Source organism: Hibiscus syriacus, unplaced genomic scaffold (assembly GCF_006381635.1).
Source record: "Hibiscus syriacus cultivar Baekdansim isolate YM2019G1 unplaced genomic scaffold, ASM638163v2 tig00112501_pilon, whole genome shotgun sequence".
In the NCBI taxonomy this organism is placed as follows: domain Eukaryota; kingdom Viridiplantae; phylum Streptophyta; class Magnoliopsida; order Malvales; family Malvaceae; genus Hibiscus; species Hibiscus syriacus.
The window spans coordinates 418,179-445,401 of record NW_024063348.1 but is presented as its reverse complement, the minus strand read 5'-3'; the positions used below and the strand labels follow the sequence as shown (position 1 = coordinate 445,401).

Below are 27,223 nucleotides of genomic sequence, written 5' to 3'. Positions count from 1 at the left end.
TCTTTAAAAAAGTTAACGGATGTGATTACGTCAATATCCTTCAATCCAACCATTAAATCATACTTGTTATTCAACAGTCAACACCCAGTTGATACGAAAATTTAAACCGTCGCTTTTTAACATGCACTTCTCTTAAATTGAAACTTGCTAGTACTATATTATTCATGGAGTTAAAAGATTAACATCTAAATATTGATAGTATAGGAAAATAATGACTAACCCATGATTGGCTTCTGTAAGAATTTTTAAATTTATATATTATTTTAGCGGAGATATAAAATTATTATTCAATAATTTATTTGATGTTTTAATAGTAGTTTAAGGGTAACATTAAATATTAACTTTTTTGTTAATATTTTTATATCATCAATTTAATGGGATGACGGTAAAATAATCATTTTGTTATAAATCGATAATGTTAATGATCAATTTGTTACTTTTAAAATTTTAGTGAAAAAATGAAAACTTACGAAAATATTAATCATCATTTAGTGTAGTTTACTCTATATTAAAATATTTATCTCAGTGATCATGTTAATATTCAGTTCAGATAATCATCAAATTTTTAACAAAAAAATAAAGAGTTTAAAAAATATAAATAGTCATATGATAATTTTATAATTTTTAATAGTTAGACGACCATATAAAGTAGTGCCTATAGTCAAAAATACTCAACAAAATAATATCTAATAGTCTGAGGATATTTTCACCTAAAGTTTTATTATTATATTCTTTGACAAATTCTAAATCTAATCCTAATCATATCTAGAGAAGAGTAAAATTAAAAACCCAAAGGAAAAAATATTTCTAACAAATCTAAAACTCATAACATAAAAAATAAAAATGAAGAATTTGATAAACTGAATGAATGCTGTTGTTCTAACTTTTATTGCTACATTAAAATAGTAAAACATTTTTCCTAATATATTTTTGGTACACAGCCACAGAAGCCATGCCGCGGTTGGTAAACTTTATCATATTTCCAAAAAAAATTTCTTTGTTATTAAGCTTCCTTCCGAAACCCTAAAAAATATCACTTCTTTAAAAACCTTGAACTTTCCTTGTATTATAGTCATTCTGTTTAGATGGATCGTGACTCAGCTACCTCGCTAGCACCTGGGTTCCGGTTCCACCCAACAGATGAGGAACTCGTTCGTTACTATCTAAAAAGAAAAATCTTGAATAAGCCTTCTTTTGATTTGATATCTATTATTGATATTTACAGATCCGAGCCTTGGGATCTCCCTGGTAATTTATTTAATTTTCTTCTTTCAGTTCGATTCTCTTTTTGTTTGGCTTGGTCAATTGTTTATCTTGGTCCAAAATTTAAGTTTTGAAACTAGGGTTTCGTTATTGGTTAATTGTATTTTGGGTCGTGGGTTATTGGGGAAATTCAATTTTGTGTTTGAGGTTTGATTGTTGAAAATACTCGGTTAGAGCAATAATCTTCTTTTAGGGGGTTTTGTTTTAGGTTATTTTAATTTGGGATGCTGTTAATTGCTTAATTATACGTTTAACTTCCTAATTTTGGGTTAATTTTCCATTTCTGTTTTAAAGCTTTTGACGATACACACTTTACGTCTTTTTAGGATTCCCCCCCCCCTGTAATTCTTGAAATTGGTTTTTTAAATCCGCCTTTATCTAGTTTAAATTTTAGTTTGTACTTTATATAAAACTAAAATTTTGGGTGAGTTTGTTAAATTGAAAATCAAGATTTTCTTCTTAATAGATAAGTCACAGCTGAAGAGCAGGGACCTGGAGTGGTACTTCTTCAGTGCACTGGACAAGAAATATGGAAATGGATCGAGGACCAATAGAGCAACTGAGAGAGGCTACTGGAAGACAACTGGAAAGGACCGTGCAATTCGCTTTAGGGAAAGAGTGGTTGGTATAAAGAAAACCCTTGTTTACCATAAAGGCCGTGCTCCACGTGGTGAACGGACTAACTGGGTAATGCACGAGTACCGCCTTACTGATGAGCTATTGGATAAAGATATTCAACAGGTAAAGACTAATCTTTGTTGTCGTGTTTTGGTGATTGGATGCTGGTTTGGGAATTAACGTTGGGTTGTTGGGGCTGGAAGGATGCTTTTGTTTTGTGTAGGGTGTTTCAGAAGAGTGGGTCTGGGCCAAAAAATGGGGAGCAGTATGGGGCACCCTTTGTGGAAGAAGAATGGGAAGATGATGAGGCAGTTATTGTGCCTGGTCAACATGATGTAGCAGTTTACGAAGAGGCTGCCAACGATGACGCTTTTGTTGAAGTGAATGATATTGATGAGGTGTGTAGTGTTTTTGGCTTGTTTTGTTCTCAAAAACTTGACTTTTGCTATATTTTATGTTGTTATGTTTGGAAGTTGAATGAACTTTTTTGCATGATGCCTTGCAATTTAATTGAAAATGATAGTAACCAATGAAAGTTTATAGGATACCAAACGATATAAAATAAGCTAATAAATGTCTCTAGGCAAGCTATTTAATTGTCCCTGCTTGTTGTTTTCTGTTGAAAAGAAAAACATGTTGAACCCACTTGTTCTCTTGCCATGACTCAATAATTGCTTTTTTTATATTCCATTTTCCTATAAATCTTTGGTGAACGAGATAAATCTGATTTTCAAGAAAAGTAATATTGCAGGAGTGAGGTGCATGTGTTTGCGAGTTTAGACTTGGATTGAGTGTATTGAAGCTTTTACTTTTTCTAGGTTTTATTTTTGATCAGCTTGGCATTACATGATGTTTTCTATTGAAGTCCTATTACGGCTGTGGGTAAATCCCTCAAACCAGAGTTGCCCTTAAGGCTTGGCATGCTTATGAAATCTTTGAGACACTATAGCTTCAATTAATATATAAATTGTAGTAATCCTTGGTCAGACACTCGTGCTATGAATCAGTGTTTTAAAATGCGCGAGGCGCTCCAAGGCGATCGGTTACCCGAGAGCCTCAATTTTTGAGGCGCTTTGAGGCGAGGGATTCACGTACACAAGGCGCTTAATTTTACAAAACATTTGTAAATATTTTATAACTATACCTCAAACACAAAACAACTTAATAATTAACTTAATAAGCAAAAACACCAAGTAGCATATGTCATATTGTATCTCAAAAAGACAAATAAAAAACATCATCAATAATCAAAATGCCTAAAACTCATCTTCATCATCATCGTCATCAACATCAATCCCAAGCACCTCCCTCTCCCCATCATCTTCGGAAAGTCCAATATCCTGTTCTATCTCATCATCGTCTTCATCAATCAAATTTAGTCCAGTAGAGGGCCTTCTACGAGTGTAGGTTTGGGCAACACCTTTTCCTCTCTCTTGATGAATTTGATGTAGATGTTATTCTAGTGGAATAAGTAGCTTGAGATGCCCCGGAAGTTTTATCAACAGCAGACCATGTTAAATTATCTCCATCAAAGACAAAGTCGTCATCCTCACCATCTTCATCGTCCATATGACCCATCAACCACTCGTTGTTTTCATCTATTTCCTTCAAAAGAATAGGATCTGTGGTGTCCTTTCTTGGATATCTCTGTCGCAAAGCACGATTTGTGCTTTCTTTTGATTTTATATTTACTTTTTATCATTTTATTTTATTTTATTTTCATTAATATTATTATTATTTATCTTTTTTTAATTTTTGTAAACACTTAATTTCGTCTGAAACTTAATTTTTTTTATATTATTATTAGTATTAATATAATCTATTATCACTATTTATTAGTTGTCGGCCCCATTTTTTATTTGGTACAAAGGACAAAACGACTACGTTTTGTTTATCATCTTAGAAATTCAATCTCATGGGTGTCAGTTTGCAGCAACGCTTGAAGTTCATTTGGTGGTTCCTCAAACCAGTGCGTCCCTTCACTTCTCTTGAAAGCTAGGTTAGCCATTCAATCAGCACCTCCTCAAAGCCCAATCTGAAAGGGGTCATTGTATGTGAATCGCTAAAAGCATCGCCTCTTCGCCTCTCGCCGCCTCCGACGACTGAATCGCCGCCTCATGTACTCGCCGTCGCCTTGGTGGTCGGAGGCTTTCTTCTAAATGCGTCGCCTCGCCTAGCGCCTCAGGCGCACTTTTTAAAACACAGCTATGAATGAGTTGGTTTCACTTCTAGACGAGTGATCATAATTATGAATTGTTGCTTCTTGACAGAATCTTGACATTGGTAATCCGTCTGAAAACAACATTATCCTTCCACTGAACGTCCACCATGGGGAATCAAGCAACCATGTGGAACATTCAAGGGAGTTCAGTGAAGACAATCAAAAGCCATCAGACAATATGTCTGAGAAAGCATTCCACACGTCCACATTCTATTACGGGGAATCAAGCAACTGTGCTGAACATTCAATGGAGTTCAATGAAGATTATCAGAAGCCTACCTGCATGCATACCACTGAAGGTGATTCAAAGCCACATCATGAGGTTGTGGTCTCTGATTTACCTGAGCCAAATGCAACAGCTACAAATGTAAAACCAGTTAAGGAAGAATATGTGCTTGAACCGATTGAAAACTTCAGTTCCACAGACTGTGTTTGAAGACCCATACCAGGATGTTACTGATTATCATCCAACCGATGAACTTTTCCTGGAAGCTAGTGATTTTTCAAACCCCATTGAACCAGATTCTGAACTTTTTGACATTCAGGAGTATCTTTCATTCGATGATGCTGATGATCAGTTGTTGGCCTTTGATTATGATCAAATTGTGGGAAGTGATATTCCTGTTTCTGGCCAAGAACCTCTTACCCAAATGGTGAATAGTTATTCTGTCTTTTTTATTTGCCATAGTACATACAGATAATTTGTGCAGTTCCTAATTAAATTACTTCTTGATAACAGCATACAAATGAAGGAACTGAACAAGAGCTTAATGCGAGCGAACATATTGAAGAACATGGCAATAGTGAAGCATCCTCTTCAAAGCAAGAGCCAGAGGCCACAAAAGTTGAATTTGGTAGGATGTTTGGAACTGCCTAAACCTCCTTAGTGCCATTGTTTAAAGTGGCTTTCTAACATTTGTATTCGATTGAGCTCACTTTGGGTGCATTATTTGTGGTACAGGTACCAAGTATCCATTTATTAAACAGGCTAGTCAAATGTTGGGTAGCTTTCCTGCTGCTCCTGCATTTGCCTCTGAACTCCCTTCAAAAGATGCTACGCTCAAGCTAAATTCTGCCTCACATGCTTCGAGTTCTGTTCATGTTATGGCCGGCATGATAAGAATAACAAACATGGCTTCTTCTGGCAACCGATTGGACTGGTCGTATAACAAAAACGGGAGTGTCAACATTGTTCTTTTTTTTAACTTGCCGCAAGGTGATATCAACTCTTCCAGTTTTCTGCCAATGGCTGGCCTACTTTCCAGCAAGACGGGGCCTGTTGTTTCAAGAGGTTGGTTCTTCTTGATGCTATTTTGCTTAATAATTTCTGCGAGTCTAAAGATGGGGAGCTGCATTTGCTCAAGGTATGGGCTATAATTCAGTAAACACGTCAATTGATTACGAATGTCGGGTAATATATTAGTTACCACTGTAAGTTGACTAGGATGGTAGACTGGGTGATGTCTCATCATTTATTTTCTCTTTTTTTGTGTGTGATGATCGTCGAATCCGAAACCATAACTCAATACATTTATTATCTCGTTACAGTCCTTAAAGAATTGATCACCATATAAAGGTTGTAAGGTACATGATATAAGACAATAATACTCTTGGGTTTGTAAGCTATTATGAAACAATGGCTTGGTTGCTTCATTCTCTAAGCACTTTGAAGTTCAGTTTTAACAATCTGCCTGCAACTGCAATTAGTGGATGCCAACAACCAACAATTTAGGAAAAGGGAATAATGATGTTGATCCACCAATATGCTAGTATCTAACCTAAAACATTAAACGACAACTTTCAAATAGAGATGGCAAATGGGTCATTGGGTTTGGGTTTGGTCATTTTCGATTTAGGTTATATTCGGTTTAATTTTGTTTTGGTCCTAATGCTTAAGATTTAATTCGGTATACGGTATTGGGTTGGGTAAATTTTCGGATCGGGTGATTATCGAATCAATTATTTTTTTTGTTCAAATTAATATTGGATCAGTTGATTTTTGGGACAAATTAATAACAAATCGATTAGATTTTGGATCTGGGTTAATATTAGATTATTAGATAAGTTGATTTTCGAATCGAGTTAATATTATATTCATTGTTTTTTTATTTGGGCTAATATTTAAAGAGAAAATAACCTCAGTGACCGAAAATGTCTTATAATATACGATTTTAACCAATTTTTTTTAGATTTGCGAAAATAACCAATAAATTTACAATGCGATCTCAAATTCGCAACACAGAAGTCAAATTCGTAACGCGATTTCCAAATTCACAACACAAAAGTCAAATTCGCAACACATAAGTTAAATTTGCAAAGCACGTTTGCAACGCGAATTTTATTTTCGAATTAGAAACACAATATTAATTTCGCAACACAAATGTAAACAATATTATCGCAAATCATAACTTAAAACCCTAAATCAAACCTCAGTCCCATCTCCATCTCACTCTCTACGGCGACATCCGTTCCCATCTCTGACAAAATCTGTCCCCATCTCCGACGAAATCCGTCTATCTCCATATCTCAAAATAACCCTCACAACCATTCACGGTCAGAAATGGAAAATCAACCACCGAGGGTTAGTTTTTTTAATCTCTTATTTTTATTTTGAAATTTTTGTATTATTATTAGATTTTTCTTATATTGATGATAAATTTACTGGTAATTTCAATATATATAGATTAACTATTTCACTGAGATTGCTTAGTAAATTCATTCGGTTGCTGCCAATACTGCTAAACTGTTTAGTCTTTAACACTGTGAAGTTAGTATTTGTCTTTGTTTTGTTGAAGAAATGCAATTCATTCAAGTTTCAATTTGCAGAAGAATAGTTTTTGAAACTTAAATTCGCAACACGAAAATGAAAATCAAAACGCGAATTTAAGTTTCAGAAACTACTCTTATTCTGCAAATTGAAACTTGAATGAATTGCATTACTTCAACCAAAAAACAAAGACAAATACTAACTTCACAGTGTTGTAAATTTAAGTTTCAAGAATAAACTACTACTCTTTATGTTGTCATTGAACCTGCACTAAACATATATGTTGTCCTTTTAAATGTTTATATAAGTGCTTACTTCTGGAATGTTATCTGATGCATTTTGTGAACTATGGTGGAATAATGACTTGGTTGAATACCGTGCTAGATTGAAACATATTTGACTTTGTTTTCACTGGTTAATATCATGTCTGTTTATCGTGTATAATTTGTAGTTTTTGGTATATCTAACTTGGTATGTTTATTGTTTTTGTAGAATTTTTTTTCGGCTCAATTGACCTTAAAGAATAAATTAAGTCTAGCCACTAAAATTGCGTCGACGCTTACACCTCTACAAAGAAAATTGTTTGAGGATACTTGCTTCGGGCCATGGCTGAAAGTACAACATCCTGGTGGAGATGCTATGTTGATACATTTGTTTCTTCAGACCATGACTAACGATCTACCCGAGAGGATACAACGTGGTGATGAAGAGATATGGTTTCATTTTCCTCCGACGTATACTTGTTTTGGGCGGGATGAGTTTTACTTAATCACTGGTCTACGCTTCGGGCACGATGAAGTAACCCGGTACACTAGTCATACCTCCCGCCCATTATGGTTATCTCGGGTTTTTCCTGAGCTGGAAAAGTCGAAGCCGAGTTTACATGTCGACGACTTGAAGAGATTATTTGTTAAAGATGGTTTTACTCGGATGTATGACCTTGATGTTGTCCGAGTATGCTATTTATTACTTTTGCATGCCGACTTTTTAGGCAAAGAGGGCAGACAACCTATTTCTGAGGACATAATATTATTGGTAGAGAACCTAAATGCATGAAACTTGTTTCCGTGGGGTTCATATCTATAGATAGCTACCTGGAAGAAGTTGTCGTCTGCCTTTGAGGACCGAAAAAGTTTGCGGGGCGATGGTTCTAAATACACTTTGGCAGGCTTTATTTGGGCTTTTAAGGTAAGAATTTCTATATAATGTTTCCAAATTTATAATTAATTATTTAACAATTAATGATATTTCTGTATTATATTGTTTGTAGATTTGGATATTTGAGGCTTATCCCAGCATGCAGACATATGCGATAAAAAATTCAAATGATATTCCTAGGGCTATTACTTGGATGAGGATCCGCCTGTTGGATTGGAAAGAGTTACTACCATATACGATGATGAATGATGTAAGTTAACACACAAATACTACCATATATAAACAAATTATTATTAGTACACGTTTAACTTTGTTTGAGCTTTTATATTGTTAGGAGGCCAACTATCCATTACAGAGGCTGAGTTTGCCACTGATTGGTGGCAAGCTAGTAAGCGGTTTTTTGATGGGACGGATGATGAGCACCCCCACTTCGAGAGCCATCACCTGATCGAGATCACCTGATCGAGCCTCTTCTCAACCTCCACAATCACCTATTCCATCACATCATCGATCCTCTTCTCCACCATCACATCATGATAGGCGACCGACAAAGAGGCCACGACATTTATATCCCTGTTCTCCACCTCCACGGGATGAGTTAAGGGAGTTACGTGACGAGGTCGGTGTTTTGCGTCATGAGGTCGGTAATTTATGTGAAGACAATGGTGCATGGCGTGATGAGGTACGGTCTTTACGTGGTGAGATGGATGTTTTACACGATGACAATGGTGCGCTATGTGGTGAGGTATCTACTTTAAATGATGAGGTAACCGCTCTACGTGAGATTATTTCATCGTTGCAGAATGAGGTTCATACACTACGCAATGAGGTAAATTTGTTTAATACTATACTAAAAATGCAAATAAACTTTTTCGACATTATTTATTTATTTATTTACTGATTTATGTATTAATTTATTTTCAGCGGCCCGATAAGGTAGATGCTTTACGTCGGGTTTTTTTGCACGACGGGGTTCACGCATCAGACGTCGTGCACGTGCCATTACGTCTCCTTTCACCCCACTAGTGCCAAGACTCCGTAAGAAGAAGCCCAATTCACATTTCATCGTTCAAGAGGCGCCTCCTATCGTTCAAGAGGCTCATCTCATTTCATCGTTCAAGAGGCTCATCTCATCTCATCGTTCAAGAGGCTCCTCCTACCGTTCAAGAGGCCCCTGTCATCGTTCAAGAGGTCCCTCCCACCGTTCAAGAGCCCAATTCACATGGCGTCATATGTCGACATATTGATAAACCACCTCCCGTGCCCGATATGATGGATGCGAGTTGGCTTTCGTATGAGTTACCGGGCTGTACCATTCCTCAGCAGAAGAGGGGAACACTACCAGACACAATTACGGATAATACCCTTTGGGCTAAGACCGCAGTTGATTTTTATCTACATGAGCGGAGTCAGAGGTATTATTCTGACATATGCAAACTCAACGATGTTATGCATTTGTTTCTTGATCGGTCTTGGTGGGGTATTTTGTTAGGGGTTGAAGATAATGGCTATTTCGAAGGGGGGTAAGTCTTATATTGTATTTTGATTAATTTTTTTTAAATTTATTAATAAATTCACTAATATATGTATTTTTTTATAAAACAGAATATTGATGCATGGGTGTCACGTCTTCTAATAATAAGGAAATTAAAGAAAATAAAAAATACTCGATGTAATATTATGCCAACGTCTTTTCACGTAGCTCACTTAAAGGATCCGATAGATTCTTCATATATATTGGGTAATGGAAAAGCTAAACTTTATCCTGCGTGGTGGGAGGTCGATAAGGGTAATAATTATTTTTTTGAATATTTTAAAGGTGTTCATAAATTTTTTTTTGATGTGCACAATTATTTATGATTGCAGGTGTTTATCCCTGTTTTGGAACGTCGTCATTGGCTTCTCATCGAGATTCAACTCCCATACCTGAAGACAATAGTATATGATAGCATGTTGAATTACATATCATTGTCTGATTTGAGAGATATTATTTGTAAGGGATGGAGCGCTCATTTGGCGAAATACTTGGACGCGATTGATTATTGGACTAATTCTGGAAACAAAAAGCCAAAAAAGTTCAAAGTTACAATGATCAGAGACGATACCGCTCCACAACAAACGGATGGAGTCAGAGGGGATTGTGGTCCTCTTGTATGCATGTGCTTGGAACGTTTGACGACAGGAAGTAAACAGTTTCAACCTCCCACAGATAGAGATAGAGGTGCAGTAGGGCTGTGGTTTCGATATTTTATGGCTCGAGCAATATATGTGAGGCGTTGCCTACCTGCATCCGCGTGCTGAAAGTATGCATAAACAATTGGTAAGTTTGAGCAAGTGTTGTTAACATATATACTCTTTGTTGGTTTGAAAATGTTTGGTTAAGTACCTAGAATTCAATAATTTACTGTTTGTTGGTTTTAGATGTGTAGAAAGTGTTGTTTGAGCAAATGTTTGGTTTCTGCAGGTTAATCCTGAAGTGATCTGCGTGAAATTGATGTATTTGTGCATAAATAATTGTCTGGGATACACTTTTTTTGCTTGTTTAATTGAATTTTACATTTATTTGTAAATGTTGATTTGTTTAATTGATGATGAAATAAGAATTATTTTTTGCTTGTTTAATTGATTTGTAAAAGTTGATTTGTTGTTAAATTTCAATATGCATTATGTTGAAGGCAAAAAAGACCTGTTGAAGGTACACTTTTGCAACGCGAAAGTCAAATTCGCATTGCGATAATCAAATTCGCAACACAAAACAACGTGAAAGTTAAATTGGCGTTACGATTTTCACGTTGCAATTTCGCGTTTCTTATTTGACTTTTGCAACAATTGCAACGCGAATTTGACTTTCGCAACAATCACAACAAAAAATCTGATAAGTGGTAACAACTGAACATATCATAGCAATGTTCAAACTCAAGTTACTAATGAATGTCTAATGCATTCACATATAAAATACACATAATACAACGTTTGCATTTAAAAATCACCTAAGATAATAAGTCCCAAAAGGTGAAGCCGGTTGTGATTGAGATTTATTGCGATTTTGATTTCCTTTTGCTTGGCACCATATGACATTCTCCCATGACCCTCCAAAACACAAATCTATCCAAACATGATCAACATTAGATGATTTCATTCTATAAATTGTAAATTAATTTACTAAACAAACGAGCTATAAACTATATATCATTACTAACTTAGAGAAGAACATGCCTTTATTAAGTTGATAATTGATAATATGGGAGAGAAATCATTGAAAAATTATATAGAAAAAAAATTATGTAAAAAAATGTCTTCCGAATATTATCCATTTCATCCAGCTCATGAAGATAGGATAACCATTAACCGATACAGTCTGAGAGAAACATAGCTGATGTAGAAGCAGCTGCATATTTAAAATCTCGAAGGCGATCCATTTGGTTCTCAAACATTTAAAGCATCAGAAGCATTTCAGACTTATGATTTGGGTGCTACTCGGAAGCATTTCAGACTTATTATTTTTGTTATTATTACAAGTTGTAGCCCACAATTATCGGGATTTTTAGTTGTTATTTATTGCATTTCCCGTATACCACACAGATCATACCTCCGAAACATTTCTGACGCTTTAACTGTTTGAGAACCAAATGCATCACCATTGAGATTTTAAATCTGTAGCTGCTTATACATCAAGTATGTTTAGCTAAGACAGTTTCGATTTAGGGTTAACCTACCTCAATGAGCTGACTAAAATGGATAATATCCGAAAGGCATTCTTCGGATATTCAATCTTTCTGCTTGTTAACCAAAAATTACGATGGTCGGGATTTCCCTCGCGTTTAAAGTTGAAAAATAAACAATGGAAATTAGGAATAATCAATGATAACATGCATATTGGCTAAGTTATTCCATTGAGTAAGTTGTTGTTTGGATGAAACAAAGGCTTGGGCTAATATTTATAGTGGAGCCGAAATTTACATATATTGAAATTTAAATTCAAACTCCAATTACATATGAAATGAATTTGAAATGCAATGTTAAATTAAACATAGAAAATGCATAATTGATTCATACTGTTCAAGTAACATGCTTTATGAACCATCAAGCTAAAAGACAATATTGATTAAGTTCAAAACTGAGTTGTGAGTTGATGAGGTTGTCACACTTGTCACATGGTGGGAATAAAGTATTCACATGGAAGAGATAGATTGTTTTGTTATGCACAACCCATCCCATCTAAATGAAAATATACATACAATATAATCAAACCAAAACATACATACACAACAAATTTATACATAATAATATTCAAATAATGTACCCACAATAACGAAATTAATCTGATGAAAAAGGGTTATTTCTAACGAAGTCCGGAATATTATTTTCCAAATAATGTACCCACAACAATGTTTAATTGATTTGTTGTTTAATTTTCAATCTGCATTATGTTTAAGGTAAAAGCTACCTGTTGAAGGTACACTTTCGTAACGCGAAAGTCAAATTCGCGTTGCAGTTTTCTCGTTTCGATTGTTGCGATAGTCAAATTCGTAACGCGAAAGTAAAATTTGCATTGCGATTGTTGCGAAAGTTAAATTCACATTGCGATTTTTGCGTTGCAAATTTGATTTTCACGTTGCATATTTGACTACATAAAATACAACTGAAAAAGGTAAAAGACAACAATCTGATAAGTGATAACAACTGAACAGATCATAGCAATGTTCAAACTCAAGTTACTAATGCATGCCTAACTGAAAATGTATGCATTCACACATAAAATATACATAATACAACATTTGCATTTAAAAATCACTTAAGTTAATAAGTCCCAAAAGGTGAAGCCGGTTGTGATTGAGATTTTGATTTTGATTGCGATTTTGATTTCCTTTTGCTTGGCACCATATGAGCTTTGGATTTTGATGAGTATCCATATTTTGGTAGAGGAAAAGATGATTGTGATGGCACTGGTGATCCACAGGTCAACATTGTATGACCACTTTCCTTGCACCGACTACATGTTGATATCATCTTCTCTTCACCCTTACACGATATACGATCGTGATTTTTTGGTCGGCCAGGTAGCCTGCTGTCCATGACTGGTGGCAAAACTGTTTGTAAGTCATCTGAAATGTCTCACTCAGAAGGATGTAGAATAGGGTAGACAATCTCAGCATAAGTCTGTCGATATACTTTTGTAGTGTAGCAATACATAGCGTATGCGCTTGAATCATCTTGGTTTAGATGAAGAGCAACTTTTATAACATGGCCACACGGATAACTAGATGTTTGCCATTTTATACAACTACACGTCTTTGCATTTAGATCGACAAGCCCATTTAAGTTATTATCAAATACTTCAAACAAAGTGTTTGAACATGGTTCAACTCTCCATGACGTTGACTTCACAACACGTTTCGTTAATTTTTTTTTAGTCCATGGTATAACACGACGCTCCAATGTTCTTGTAAATTAAAATAAATAATACTTAGTACAATATATATTAAATATGATAAGTTACGAATTTAAAGAAATAATACATGCATGGCTTCTTTTCTTGTAGTACCACTGTTGAATAGAGGCTCGAAAAAACTCCATTAACATAGTAATGGGTAATTTCCGAGAATGATGACTTAGAGCTTTGATTGATTCTGCACTATTAGACGTCACGAAACCATATCTTGCTCCAAGTTGATGTACTCTTGACCATCTTTCAAACCCGACATCTTCTAGTGTTTGAGCACATTGAGGCAAAACACGTCTTAAACAATTTATATGCTTATTAAAATCCACTTCCCGATAAGCTTTTACAGCCTTCCAGTATGTCACGAAACCATATCTTACTCCAAGTTGATGTAATCTTGACCATCTTTCAAACCCGACATCTTCTAGTGTTTGAGCACATTGAGGCAAAACACGTCTTAAACAATTTATATGCTTATTAAAATCCACTTTCCGATAAGCTTTTACAGCCTTCCAGTATGTCCATTTGTATTTTTTATACCAGCAGACATTGATTTTAGATTTATGTACAAATGAACACCACAAAGTCCATGAAAAGTATATGGGAAACACCTTCTAATAGCGTTGTCAATTGAGTTTGCCCTATCGGATATGATTGTCATATTGCTAATAGGACATATGCAATCCCTAAGATGCCCCATAAATCATTTCCATGAATCAGAGGTTTCAGATTTGCCAACCCCGTAAGCTATTGGCAGTATCCCATTGTTAGCATCCATGTCTACTGCTATTAAGTTTACTCCAAGGTATCGACCTTTCAAATGTGCTCCGTCAACTATAATAACTGGGCGCATGCAAGTAATAAACGAATGAATCTACAAAATAATATACACAATAAATATAATCATTTAAATGTGAAATGCATGTAACTAATAAAAATGAGTCAACAAAATTATATTGATTTACTAACCGCAACACCAATGGCGATAAACAGCAACTCAAAGCGTCCATCTCTATCTGTTTTGATATGAGTTACCGACCCAGGATTTTTCATCTTTAAATTGTGACAATAAGCCGACAGTTGGGCAAACGATGCTTCTGGTGACCCCCTCAACAATTCCAAGGCATAATATTTGGCTCTCCAAGCTTCAGAATATGAGATACTAATCTTGAACCGAGCATTCATGTCAGACATAATTTCATCCCCGATATACCCTGCCATTCAAAAACATTAACTCAGCCAGAAAACCACCCAACACCTTTTTGTTTGCCTGTATATGGTGAGGAAAAACTTGAGTTCTTGAACATGTATGTTTATCAATAAAAGTCCTAACTTGAAACATTTCACAATCTTTTATCCTCTTTACAATCATACGCCACGTACAGTTTTTGTCAATCATACACCTTGTTTCAAAACGATCTTTGCTTGATTTGTTAACTTTTAGTTGATAGCCATTTTCCACATATTTCGTATACAAAGCTATCTTCAAGTCTTCCTTTGTATCAAAACAATCATCTTTCTTGATACGAATAACTTTTGTGTAACAATCAACTGCTATCTTTACCAACTCTTCTTTCGGTATCTGAAGTAATTATGGCATATTCCAATTATACTCCCGTGGCATTTTCTTCTTTTTCTTTTCTTCTTTTTCTTTTTTTCGGGGACTTCTTCTTTTTCTTTTTCTTTTTCTTCTTCAGGGTTATATGAATTATATAATGGATGTTCAACATGTTCATTCAAAGTTGTAACTTCCTCCTCGGCAGCGACTGTTTCATCATCAAAATTCAGGTATTGACCAATATCAAAATCATTACACGCAGGGTCTGTTTCTTCTTCTGAAACATCATCAAAATCCGAGTATTGACCAAGATCAAAGTCTGTGTATTGACCAAGATCAAATTTCGAATACTGACTAGTACTCACAATTTTTTCTGTTGGCTCATCATCGTCTAACTGGTCAATACGAAAACCAGAATTTGGTACTGAAAGTTGATTAGGATTTGGATTAGGGAAAGGTTGTGGGTTTTGATATTGTGTTTGGTATTGGAAATGTGGTGAAACAAAATTTTCTTGGTGATGAAATTATGGTGGAACCATTAAATTTTGAGGTTGATAACAACGTTGTACATTGTGAGCACCATAAACTTAGGTTGAAGAACTTAGTTGATTACTACCCGCTACTGACCCAACTTCACTACTTCTAGGTTCAACAACATACAATGTAACATCATCTTCTTGTGAAACACTAATGTAAGCAATGAATCGTTCAACATCTTCATTGTCGGTTAACAAATAAACTTTACATTTTCTTTGATAAGATAGCCTAAATCCACTTAGAGGCTCTAAATTCAATTTCTTTGCAACACGTAACATTAGAGTTTCATAAGTTAACTTTTTTAATGACAGTTTTAGTTGAAGATTCATGGGTAAAGGAACATATTGTAAAACACCATGAACATTCTCCCATGACCCTCCAAAACATAAATCTATCCAAACATGATCAACATTAGATGATTTCATTCTACAAATTGTAAATTAATTTACTAAACAAACGAGCTATAAACTACATATCATCACTAACTTAGAGAAAAACATATCTTTATTAAGTTGATAGTTGATAATTTGGGAGAGAAATCATTGAAAAATTATATAGAAATAAAATTATGTAAAAAAAATTAGAGATGGGGAAGGATGTCGTTGGATATAGGAACAAATGTCGCCGGAGAGACTGATAGATGGAGATGAAATGAGTTGCAATTTAGGGATTTAGGTTATGAGTTGCTGCTGTTGCGTAGTTATATACCCAAAACATTTGTGTTGGATGATGATATTCGTGTGATTTTAAATTTTGAATTTGATTTTCTATCTGTCTCCATTTTTATAAAATAAATATTATTTGATACCTACTTTTTTTATCCAACTAATTAATTGAATTATACTTTTTAGTTTGAATTTATAATTAAATTAAATTTATTAGTTCGAAATGATTGAAGATTGCAAATAGAAATTCAAAGCAGATAAACTAAATTTAGATACCAGTAGTAATCAAGTCCAGTTCAGATGCCTAAATAAACCTAAAAATGATTTCAAGTATTTAAATGAAAAAAATTAATATCAATAAAATAGAGATATGAGATTCAAATTTTAAAATAGATATTTATCTTTTGAAAAATATTTGTTTTGTCAGCAGACATGACACGAATTATATGGAAAATAATTAAATATTAATTGCTAAAAAATAATTAAAACATGGCATAAAACGAGACAAGACACATATACTAGAGATTTATATATTATATGTCATTACTGTATCAAACTTAATATAAATATAAAATTCATTAATTACGATTATAACAGGACAAAATAAACAAACACGAAAGGGATTAACAAATTGCAGAAAAAAACAGGACGATGCAAATTATCCGGGTTTATAACGGCCCATGACAATACAAGGCAAAATAAGCCAGTTTACGGGCAATCATCAATGTAAGATTTCTCTTGTTTTTATTTTATTTAATGAAATATTATTATTATTTTTTAAAAAAAAGGAGAAAATTCTCAGAAAAATGCATGCAAAGATGCTATTGAAATCAGAAGAACATATACTTCATTTTCTGGAAAAGACGTCGATTTTGTAAATGTATGGTCTCAAGGGGAAAACCAATTTGTAGTATGAAAGAGATTCATTAGATGTGCAGGATACTGTATAATCGGATATGCAAAACAAAAATAGAACTTGACCGGTACACAACAACTAGCATTCAATAAAATGACCTCAAGTCACCACGGAAACTACAATTTAATCAATTACCTCCAAAAAAATTTAATGGTCAAAATCGAAACACGGAAGATTTTAATGGCCAAAATCGAAACTCGGAAGCTCACAAACACTTACTAAGAAAACTACCGTAACACAGGTAAACGGTGTGCATCATCCACTCTGATACCACTTGGGTTGGAACTTACATCGTCATTGCTTCAGAGATACCGGAGCAACTCTAGCACGATCCTTTTGTTTAGATATGCAACTTCTATGTGCCACCGGCTATCCACTGCCAAACACCACCCGAACCTTCCTGCTGGGCAGATGAGAGCTCTGTCTCCTCCATTGCAGACTTTTGTCTCCCAAGTATCTGCACTTCCTTTTCTACGGTCTGTAATGATTCCAGCATATTTTGTAGTTCTGCAATTTGAGCCTGGATATATAACTCCATGTCAGATCTCGAGTCCGAGAAGTTAAAAAAGGAATATTCAACAAGCTAGAATGAAATCAAAAAGACACGGGAACTTGAAAAAGTTGGCAAACCTCAAGTTTAAAGCATCTTGATCTCTCTGATATAAGCTGACCTTGGACAGATTAGAGTTCCTGCTCAACCACCAGATATTAAATACATCAAAAACTTTAAACCGATTGTTAATTGTCTTTGTGTTACTTGGAATTGGGTGTAGTGTCAGTACTTCAAGAAATATGAAGGGTCAGAGCAACATAATTGACGACTTTTTTTAGTCACTTCAAGAGCATACCTTCGATAATTCAGTATGATTGCTTCTTAATTCATCAATCTTCTCCCTCAGCCTAGAGTTTTCGACCCTGACTTCCTCAACCGATGACTCCAATGCCTTCTTCTCTCATTTAATTGCATCAATTTCAATATTGATATCCTTTTCAGGAACACTCTTTTCAACTCCATTAAAGTTCAGATCTATTATTTGTGGGAATTCCAATTTTTCGGACTTCACCAATGCATATGCAGCAGTAACAGAAGCCGCTGCTGCAGCTGCTGCCGGGGACTGTAAAATCTTCGGATGAGATAAGTCTCTTGGTTTAAGTTTCATAACAAAAACCTATCAACAGAAAACCAATAAAATATCAAGGAAAGGTAGTATGATGCATAATAGCATATAGATCAGCATGGGCACTTCAAGAAAGTGATTTTGTATAAACTACTGTTTAACAAATACCTCATTGTTATATTTTCCATTGTACCCGCCAAAGGCAACCAAATACTTCTCCCCATCAATTACAACCGAGCAAATACTTAAGCCCTGCATTTTAAATGACGATTAAATCAGATTACTCGTAGAAAGTCTAAAATGTTCCCTACCAAAATTCAGTCATAAAGTCGGATCATTTATATTCGAAATTGAAGCATAATACATAAAATGTTGGTTGAATTGCAAACATATGCTTCTTTGACAATGATAAATTAATGTTTCCTACGAAAATTCATTCATAAATAAAATCGTCATTTAGATTAGAAATTGAAGCATAAGACAAAATACTGGATAAACTGCAAACATATGCCTCTCTGACAATGTTCATGAAAACAATAATTAGATGATATTTCAGTCTGATAGAACATCAACAAGCCAGTTGAAGGTTATCATGAAGCTCAATTCACATAATTAGTAACACAATGAACTGAGCAATATAAAAACCATAAAATTCACTTTTCAGGAGCATCGAGTGACACTGGTGGAAACACCCCATGTTCGATATGGATTCAGCTTTCAGACAGTTGGTATGGACCATCACCGAAAGTTATTTTGAAAGGGGAAAAAACTAAATCCGCAGCCAAATTCCAAAAAAAATATCCAAGTAGAAGTTTAGAAGTCACATCACATGTATAAAGTTGAATTAAGGCATAGAATAGTAACCTCACTAGCAAGTGGATGCCTCTCCTTCAAAGTTGTCAAAGTGGACCAAACTAACTTGGACATATTTAAGGCAAGAGTCTCTGGGCAACCTGTATAAAAAACACGAATTAGCACATGAAATCCCAGCATAAATAAGATTTTGCATGAAAGATCATACCAACCGTTGTTGTTATCTCCACCACCAACGATATACAACATTTCATCAATGGAAATACCGGCATGACCAGACCTAGGACTCACCAAATCGCCCTGAACTTGTGGTTGGGACCACTCCATCTGCATGGTAATTCAAGTCAAACTCCAACCAATTATACCATTTAGACTACGTAAGCATAAAAGTGCTATCTGCTATGGTATCAGAGTTACTGTATATATCTAGCTTATTATAACTATGAAGTCTGCTTCAAGTTCTGCAGTTAATATTTCTCTATGAAGGAAAGAATGATCAAATTAGAATCGGTAGTAATTGCCAAGAAAGACATTATGCTCTATACAGAATTGATTGATTTGAATGAAATGTAAATTCGGTATAGAATCTCCAGTTATTTTATTTTATGATGACGAAAAGACTTTGTTACTCAGACTTAGTGTATCAGACAAAGGTATGTGTCTAAAACGGTTGTGTTTAATTTTTGCCAAGATTTCCATGTATTTAGAGAGTCCTCAAGAAATCATATACCCATACTGATGTCCAGATATGCATCAAACACAGGTATTGGACACAGATATTTCAAGAAAGATGATGAGTCTGAGCAACATAAGGTTAAGTGATGGGAACAATACTTGTATGAAAAAGTTTCAGCGTGCATTGTGCAATTTACATAGACTGTCTAGCAAGTTTACGCTGGACCCAGCTTTATGGAGAATGTTGGGGAGGTCTTGGAAGAGTTCTTTGTGCCTTACAAAGTACACTTCATCAAGTACAAATGAGAATAAGCATTCATCTATACTATTTTAACTATGCCAAAACAACACTGATAAGCCTTTTGCACACACTATGGATCACGGGAAAATATGAGCACTTACTAAAGAAAGAAAAAATTGACAAATAATGGCATTCTACTCATATAAAAAAGTAATTAGAAAAAATGCAAAGCCACAGAAAGGATTCCTAAACTTACAGTCTGCAAGTCCAATACATGAAGATCATTGAAGAATAATGAATGAGAACAACCACCAAAAATCAGAAGGTAGCGCTCTGAGTGCACTGCAGCTGAGTGATCATATCTTGGAGCTGGGGGTGTCTGCCTATCAAAATACAAGGAAGTGATGCAGGCTACTTCTAAACTTTTGAAGAATAATCAGCATTTAAAATCAGAAAAGATGTTTACGTTGCCTCGACTGCACTCCAAGTCATTGTCTGTAGATCAAGAACGTGTACATCATTAAGCAATTTCCTGCTCCTGTCTTCTCCACCAAAAACTATCAACTTAGAACCCACCAGTGTGACAGAATGACTCCCTCGTGCTACCTGGAACATATAACACAACAAACCAGCAAGTGAAATGAACTCTACACCTTTCAAGGAACATAACTTAAAACCTGTGTTTTAAAAGGCGCAAGGCGCTCCAAGGCGATTAGCTACCCGAAAGCCTCAATTTTTGAGGCGCTTTGAGGCGAGGGATTCACGTACGCGAGGCGTTTAATTTTACAAAATATTTGTAAATATTTTATAACCATACCTCAAACACAAAACAACTTAATAATTAACTTAATAAGCAAAAACACCAAGAAGCATATATCATATTGTATCTCAAAAAGACAAATAAAAAACATCATCAATAATCAAAATGCCTAAAACTCATCTTCATCATCATCGTCATCAACATCAATCCCAAGCACCTCCTCCTCCCCATCATCTTCGAAAAGTCCAATATCTTGTTCTATCTCTTCATCGTCTTCATCAATCAAATTTAGTCCAGTAGGGCCTTCTACGAGTGGAGGTTTGGGCAACACCCTTTCCTCTATCTCTTGATGAACTTGATGTAGATGTTCTTCTAGTGGAATAAGTAGCTTAAGATGCCCCGGAAGCTTTATCAACATCATACCATGTTAAATCATCTCCATCAAAGACAAAGTCGTCCTGCTCACCATCTTCATCGTCCATATGGCCCATCAACCACTCGTTGCTTACATCTATTTCCTTCAAAAGAATAGGATCTATGGTGTCCTTTCTTTGATATCTCCGTTGCAAAGCACAATTAAACTTGGCAAACACCATGTCATTTAAACGACTTTGTGCCAATCTATTTCTCCTTTTTGAATGAAGTTGTTGAAAAACGCTCCAGTTCCTCTCGCAACCCGTAGCACTACAAGTTAGGCTAAGAACTCGGATTGCAAATTTCTGTAACTCCGATGCTGAGGCTCCTTATACAAACCACCAATCCGCTATTAACATATAAAATAAATCAAGATTTAATTTTGTGAGGTATGATATATATATAATATACTGTTGTGTAAAATAAATCAAGATTTAATTTTACACAACATCAATGATTGTTTAATCCGTAATATAAATAAATTAATCTCAATTTCCAAAATAAAAATAAGACTCATGAATATTATTTTAGTGTAAATTATATTATATAGTTTTTATACTATAAGAAATAACCTCGTAAGCCATCATTTAATTTTTTTAACAAGATAAAAACTGTTAATTTATTAAAAATAAAAAAAATTAAATTATAATAAATTTTTTTAATCACAACCGTTTAAAATATAAAAAAATTATAATTACAATCGCAAATTAAAACACATGACAATTAATATTTTTTTATAATTATTAACCTTTAACATCACACAGATTATATAAGAAAAACATTAAAAAATTAATTAAATAGACTCGAATAAAATATACGAACATGTTTGGTGTGAATCACCATCTTTGAAACAGAGTTACCCAGATAAATCATTACCACTTTTTTTTTACTTTTGCTTTTAGTATTCTCGCTGTAACAACCCGATTTTCAAAATAATATTTAATTAAAATTGGAGGGTTTAATTGTGAAAATTTGGCGAAAATTTGGGGACTGAATTGAAAGATTTTAAAACTTGGAGCTTGTTTTAAAGTTAAAGAAAATTCAGGGACCAAGCCCTGAATTTAACCATGGAGTGTCGGCAGACAATTGTTATATGCGTGATTTCTGTTTTGAAAAACAGAAATCAATTTCACAAATCCTTCCTCACGCACACAACTTCCAAACTCGATTCCGACGCCGTCCGAATTCCGATCGTTGTTTTGAAACCACCGTTGTGTTCATCATCGAGCGAGGAGCAAACCCTTCAAATTAATTGAAGCGAAACGCGGCCAAACGTCAGGAATTTCCAGTCAAAGTAGCGACGGTTTTGTTAGCTCTATCGCCGAGAAAATCTTAAATTCACCGCTGATCGTTGCTCTGTTTACGACACCTCCCGCACCATCGTGTTCCTTGTGCCGTTCCGAGTTCACCGGTGTCAACCTTGTCCGCCGTAGACGGCGGCGCGTGAGGAGGTGGTGCAGTCAAAGATTCGGCCGATTTGAAATCGAGCTCTCCGCCGTTCAAAAATTTGAACCGATCGTTGTAAGTATCTCGAAATCGCTCAAAATAATTTTTAGAATTTTTTTCGAGATTTTTAGGGCCCCGGAGGACGCCTCACGCGCCACACGCGCCGCCGCAGGGCGAGTGGCTGCTGGAAACCGGTTTGACCGGTTTCAACCGGTTCGAACCGGTTTGATCGGTCTGAACCGGTTTGACCGGTCTGAGCCAGTTTGACCGGTCTGACCCGACCCGACCGTTGACCCGACCCGACCCGACCGTTGACCCGACCCGACCGTTGACCGTTGACCGTTGATCGTTGACTTTCTTTGACCAAAACTAAAAATGGCTTTGACCGAGCATTAAACGACCGTTAATCTTTTCCGAGTATACCTATCCTGATAGTTTTCGACGTGCCGAATCCGTTTCCGTGGTCCGTTTTGTCAAAATCGAATCCGAAGGTCTCCAAATCTATGGTCAAAGTGGTTGACTTTGACTTTGACCAAGAATCTGAATTTCTGAAAAGTCATACTTTATATTTTTCGACGTCCTGATTCCGTTTCCGCAATCTGTTTGGCCAAATTCAGACTCGAAATACCCCAAATTGATAGTCAAACTCGAAAAATGCTTATATACTTAAGAAGACTAGCTTTGAACAATTAAATAGGATTTGGGACTGATAGATTATTATTGTTTGAAGGTACAAGAGACTCTCCGGATCGTTCGACAGCTAGACCCAGCTCTTCTAGATCAGTTAAACCACGTTTGCCAGTATTCACCCGTTCGAAAATTGTAGCAGAGCGTGGTGAAACCAGCAATCAGTAAATTTGCTATTTGAACTTATTGTCGAGGTGTGTTCCCTACTTATTATTGAACTGTTTTATTGGTTTTAATATGTGGTACACCGAATTCATTGGCTATTGTTTTATGGATGCACCAATTTAATGTGACAATTTATGGAATATGACTGCTATCTAATTTTTGTTTTGAAATGGTATATGATTACCATGTTTTTGGATTTATGGAATTTATGTCACGGTGCAATTGAATTTTGGAATTGAAATACGATGGAATAGCTCTGATCAAGCTAACTGGGCCTAATGTGACTCTTGAGGGCCCCAAGATGTTTCATTAGGTCGGCTTTCCTTTGCTGTGTGCTTAGGGTAAGCTATATGGACTTATTGACTTGGGCTTAAGGATACAAGCTTCATAGCCTATCCTTAAGTCAGCTTACTTTCGGCTTTCTTTTTGCTATGTGCATAAAGTAAGCTATATGGAAAATACTTTTGGGAACTACTGATGGTGTACCAGAAAAGGGTTTAAACTATGATTTTCAAAAAGTTAAACTCTTTTACGAATTTGTGAGATTACTGGAATATGATTTGTACCTATTGTGATTTTATGGAAATGTTGGGACACACTGAGCCTAGCTCACCTTTTGAAAATGTTTTCCCCTTTCAGATATTGTTGGTTAGATACCTTGGTTCGAGCACTTGGAGGATCAACATATCTCTTGAAGTAAATCAAATTGTAATGTTTTTATCTGGCAAGTTGACTTTATTTTGGTGACATGGACCTTATTTTAAAATATCGGATTTTATAATGATAACTCTTTTGCTAATACTGCTCGGTTTATTGTGATATTGAAATTGAAGACAAGTTTTAAATTAAATTATTATTTATTGGTACTATATTTACGAGTTGGATTTTGATAGTATAATTTGTTTATAATTTCATGTTATTTATAATGTGATTTTATATTGATGGAATAACGGTTTCGAAAAATGTCTTTAATAATCATAATGTGATCCACTAGACTTAGTCGAAACGCATAGGCCGGGTCTAGGGGGTTACACTCGCTCTCTCCCATCACAATCCCGGTAGGAGGCACTAGGGGTTCGGTCTCTGGTCTCTAGAAAGTGAAACCAACAGTTCTTTGTGCGTGGGTTCCTCTTCTTTGCTTTTAAAGTATCAACAACACTACGAATCTAAAAAATGGAGTCTCCCCAATCTCAACAACAGCAACAACCAAAGAAGAGAGGTTGAAAACCCAAGCCAAAGGAGAAAGAACAGCAACAGCAAAGCGCTGCTAAAATGAAAGAAGGAAAGAAATGGGTCATTGTACGTGAATCGCCAAAAGCATCGCCTCGTCGCCTCGTCGCCTCTGACAACTAAATCGCCGCCTCATGTACTCGCCGCCGCCTTGGTGGTCGGAGGCTTTCTTCTAAACGCCTCGCCTAGCGCCTCAGGCGCGCTTTTTAAAACACAGCTTAAAACTATAGATAAATAAAGAATAAAATAAACGAGCAAGCATAGAGAAAAGGAAAATTGTAAAAATATATTAATACAAGCTGTAAAAAGTGAGTTACCGGAATTTTTCCAAAGGTCTCCGTGACACCACAGACATGAGTCTCCAGATTGATGAAATGCACTACAAGTGCATCAACTATTTTTATTAAACTCAAAACAATGTAAAAATGTTTGTTTGTCGCAAACCATTAAACAAATTACTGGATTCATAAACTTCTGCTGTAATTGTACCAAATGACCCTCAGAAATACAAACCTATCATTGCATTAGAAGATATCTTAGAATTCCCACCAATAAGAAGTAGTTTATTTTCCCACTTAATCTGAAACAAAATATATAAATAAATAATTGTTTCAAGTGCTTATTCAAAATTGCATTGAACCGCAGCACAAGTACGAGGAGTTTAGTTAGGGAAAAAGGAATCATATCTATTGGGGTGCTGTAACTAAAGTCATACCATACTGTGATCTGAAATGCCTGGAAGAACTTCCTGTAAGCCATTGTCCTCTGATTTATCATCACTCGGCTCAATCTTCAGTTTCAGACTAGACCATGTCAAACTTCTAAGATCAAATACCTGCAAAAGCAGCCAAAGAGCACATTACAGACAATTAAGCCCTTAATATGTAAGAACTGAGGTCCTGTAACAAAACCTGAATATCAGACAGGTATCGACCATTACGACTGCCTCCAGTGATATATAGTTTCTCATCAGCCACTGATGCAGCATGCTACATTGATAAGCCAACAATAACATGATAAGCAATCTAGCCCCATTGTAATAGAAAAATGCATAAATGGATAGCAGCCCTATTAACGATTAACAACATGATCAAACATCCCAAATGAGACAGATACATAAGGTGACACAACCAATATGATGTTGTGCAAGCTTCACAAGAAAAAAGAAAAATACCTTGTATCGAGCTGATGGTTGTGCACCAGAAACCGGGAGTTTAACCCACTGCCCGTGGGCCCAATCTGAAGGCCAACTGCTGTTATCCATGTCTGTTTTAATCTCTTTTGCTCTCATAAGAGTTGTTTGTCTGTCAGTGAAGTTCTTCAATTGCAAAATATAAATAATCAAGAGATGCACAATTTGTAACTCATTCGTTTTCAGAAAAAGCTTGTTGAGTTGAACTTAAGAAGCATGATGGAATTTTATAATCCTCTATGTATAAATTGGTGTGACAGCATAAAAATGCAAACGAAAAAAAATTCTAGAGCAATTTTAAAACCACTTTTTCCCCTTGTTTCAAGATCTAAACAAAACATCAATCTTAGATTCTTAAGACAAGAGAGATACACAGAGTTTTTAAATATTGTACACACTGTTGTTTAGTCCAGAAAAAATTGGATTTGCAGAAATTTATCAATGAAGCTCGCACATTTTCAATTCAAAAGAAATAAAAGAGCATTAAACCAATAAATATGGACTTAAAGGGCATTAAAATAATTCACTACCACAAAGTAACCTCTTTAATATATAGCTTATACATATAGCGAACGATAGCTACTGATTAACTCACAACAAGCATTTTAGTGGGATACTAAATTTGTCAAAATTTACTAAAGTATCTACTAGGAAACACAAATATAGTACTGAAAACATTAACATATGATAATTATGCTTGTCCTTGATTGAAACAATTCTTGAAATTCTTCAACTGAATTCTATTCATTAATTTCTAAGGTAAAAAACAAGCACAAAATTGTTGTACCTGAACTCTATCAAAACGCAAAAACAATGGCCAATGCTAAATTACATACTCGTTTGAAATTCAGCTGTAATTCGATAATTCAGTGTGGTAGCAAAGAAACTGCAGGAAAATCGACAAATAGTAGTAATTCACATCTCTTAGTTCAGATTAATCTGATAAAACTTGTTTCACTAAAACAAGTCAACACTCTCCCATTTCCTTGGAAACAAAAAAAAAATCAAATTCCTTCCATTTTTCTTAGCAACCAAACAGAGTTCACCAAATTCCGCATTCCTACCAGAGATCTAAAGCATTAATATACAAATTCGAATCAAAATCTAAAGCATGAAATGCTTAAAACGAAAGAAACAAACTAAAATTACCTGAATTATGCAAAATTAAAGGGAACTGAGTTTAGAACCGTTGATTTCGGAGAAATGGATCGGAGAAGATATTTAGATATATGAGATCGGTGGACGAAGGGGGAGGGGCAATGTGGGGCGAGATCAGACGATGTTGATTATGCGATAAGACAGAAAAACCGAACTGCAACCCTTGAGTTCAAAATCT

At 35.3% G+C, this 27,223-nt stretch overlaps 2 pseudogenes; one reads left to right on the top strand and one right to left on the bottom strand.

Moving 5' to 3' along the window:
* The first annotated feature begins 1,070 nt into the window (after positions 1 to 1,070).
* On the top strand, positions 1,071 to 5,720 carry LOC120180817 (annotated as a pseudogene).
* Positions 5,721 to 17,490: 11,770 nt separating this feature from the next.
* LOC120180737 lies at positions 17,491 to 27,223 on the bottom strand (annotated as a pseudogene).